Source organism: Vespa velutina, chromosome 18, assembly GCF_912470025.1.
Source record: "Vespa velutina chromosome 18, iVesVel2.1, whole genome shotgun sequence".
In the NCBI taxonomy this organism is placed as follows: Eukaryota; Metazoa; Arthropoda; class Insecta; order Hymenoptera; family Vespidae; genus Vespa; species Vespa velutina.
Genome location: NC_062205.1, coordinates 2,274,019 through 2,277,006, shown reverse-complemented (window position 1 = coordinate 2,277,006; position 2,988 = coordinate 2,274,019).

The following is a 2,988-nucleotide window of genomic DNA, read 5'->3' as shown; positions in this document are numbered from 1 at the left end:
TGAAGCCACTCTCGAAATATGTATTATCGAAGTGCCGAGAATAATGAGATCTCCCGTTTTGTCCCTCCAACCCAACCCCTCTCCCCTCCCCCCAGCCCCATCCCACCCCACCAGCCCCGTAAACTTTCCACGAGAAATTACATTTCATTGTTTTAATCTCGCGAAAACTTAATGCCATCTCGTTCATCCTCAATTTCCTCATTTTATTTTAAAAACACGTTTTATCAATTGGCTCTTACTTATTTGCATTAATTTCTTCGATTTCTTAAACGAACACGATAACACCGATGATAATGTAATGTAGACCATTGTAACGTAATTATATTACGTCGATCGATCATATTGCCATTCTCCATTATCGATAACTTTGATAGTTATATTCCAATTAAAAGATAAAGAGAAGAAGAAGGAAGAAAGAAAGAAAGAAAGAAAGAAAGAAAGAAAGAAAGAAAGAAGGAAAGAAAGAAAGAATTTATGCCAAATCGTTTCAATCGTTAGTTCGATCATTTCTTTCCTTTTTTTTTTCTTCTTTTTTTCATTTTTTTTTTTTTTTTTTTTTTTTTTTTTTTTTTGACACTTAAAAACAGAAAATGTCGATCGTACGAACGAACGAGAATGAGTAGCTTAAATTCGTTCAAATTTCGACGTCTATAAATCACTTAACGATTTTCTAATATCTATTGTTTTTTTTCTTTTTTTTTTTTTTCTTTTCTTTTTTCCTCCTTCTCTTAATATATTACGTAAAATACATTTTTTTTTGCCGTGCACGAACACGCGATGATTTATTTGAAACGTAAGAAAATTAATATTAAAAATATTTTCCTAAAAAATTTCTCTCTTTATCTTTTCCCTTTCTTTCTGTTCTTCTTTTAATTTAATAATTGGCTTGCATTTAAAAGATTGAATGATGATAATAAAACAAAAAGGAAAAAAAGAAAAGAAGAAGAAAAAAGAAGAAAACAGAGGAATAATAAAAATAAAAACGTTGTATATTGTAATATATATCATAAATATATATCGTAAACTTTATCATTATATATATATATATATATATATATATATATATATATATATGCATATAGGGTAATAAAGAAACAAAAAAAAAAAAAGATACTATATCAAATATCAATCAATTAGACGTAAATAAAAAAATATATTAGAAACAATCAATTGAAATGAAATATTATTAGAGATTTCGTTCGTTCCATGAGTTTAATTTTAGCAATTAAAAGTCACATTACTTTTCTTTATCTTTGACTTAATGAAAAAAAAAAAAAAAAAAAAAAAAAATCACCTAAGAAAACGGGGAAAGAAATTACACACACACACACACACACACACATAGACACACACATAGACACACACAGAACACGCACAGACGGACACATATATACAAAATACGATTAAAAGAATCTTGTCGATTTGTCGATAGATTAGATAATAAGATAGAAAAAAGGGATATTCTTTTGATATGAATAATCAAAGAATACGTCCATTATTAAACCCATTAGAAATTTTCTTCATTCTCATGAGGAAGCTTTTATCGTTAAAGCACTACCCTCCCTCCCTCCCATCCATCCTCCCTCTCTCTCTCTCTCTCTCTCTCTCTCTCTCTCTCTCTCTCTCTCCCGCGGTTTAACATGCCCGTCTGCCAGGAGTTACGTTTACGGAGTTTAACGTTGAGTTTATCGCTCGACCGACGTTCTCACTGGGTACGCTAAACGACGACACACACTTTATTACCAGTGTCGTATCCGTCGTAGGACATCAACCGGCGTTAGGCGCCGCTTGCTGACCTCGAGCCAGTCCTTGTGCCGACGATTTGGATTGCTCTCGTCGTCTCGCCGCCAGTCCTTCACTACTACTATTACTATTACTATTACTATTACCACTACTACTACTACTACTACTACTACTACTATTGCTACTACTATTGCTACTGTTGCTGTTACTGCTATTACTGGTACCGTTGCTGCTGTTACCACTACTACTACTACTACTACTACTACTACTACTACTCTATTATATCTACTTGCTTGGCTCTTATGCTATGCGTCTCCAGAGAGCTATCCTTCTCTCTACTCGAATTTCTAAAAGCCGCCATAGTAATTTTAAACCTTCTTCGTCTATACTTCCTGTTAAACGCAAGATCGTCTCTCTCTCTCTCTCTCTCTCTCTCTCTCTCTGTCTCTATCTGGTTCGTGTCGAGAAATCATAATCGGCCAATTGAATTTGTTTCCTTCAAGATTATTGTCTTTCTTTTGCTTTTTCTTTTCTCTCTTTTCTTTTTCCTTTTTTTTTTTTCCCCCTTCTCGTCGACGGTGATAAGAACGACGGCCTTTTCACGTAAAACGTTTTATTATTATCTAATGAAGTATGTCAAATCGAAAGGAAAATGAATTTGTATGACGAATTATAAGAAGCGATGTGGTGAAACGAATTGTTCGAATTGTTTGATATGATTTCTTCTTTTTCTTTTTTTTTTCTTTTTTTTTTTTTTTGTTTCTTTAATTAGACAGTTCAAAGTTGAAGGAATCTTAGTCCCGATGTCTAATGACGATTAAAATTAACGTTGCGAATTTAACGTAACGTTAATCATGAAATAATCCACGCGAGAAGAATTATTTAATTTCTTTTCATTATATAATTTCTTACTTAATAATAATATCTGTTACAATGTCAAAATCTTAAGATCAACTTATAATATTTAATACGCGAGTTCTTTAATAAATACATTAAATCATTATCGTTTTAACGATTTTATAAAATATGTATTTGTTTCAAGAAATTTTTTTATGTCATTTTAACTTTCTCAAAAAAGACAGACGAATCGATTATATATATATATATATATATATATATAAAATTTTTCGCTTAAACGGAAGAAAAGATAAAAATATAAAAATAGTATGAATTCATGTCAATTACGATGCTTTTCAATTCGTACGATAAGATTTGAGACAATATTATTATTCATCGAATTAAATG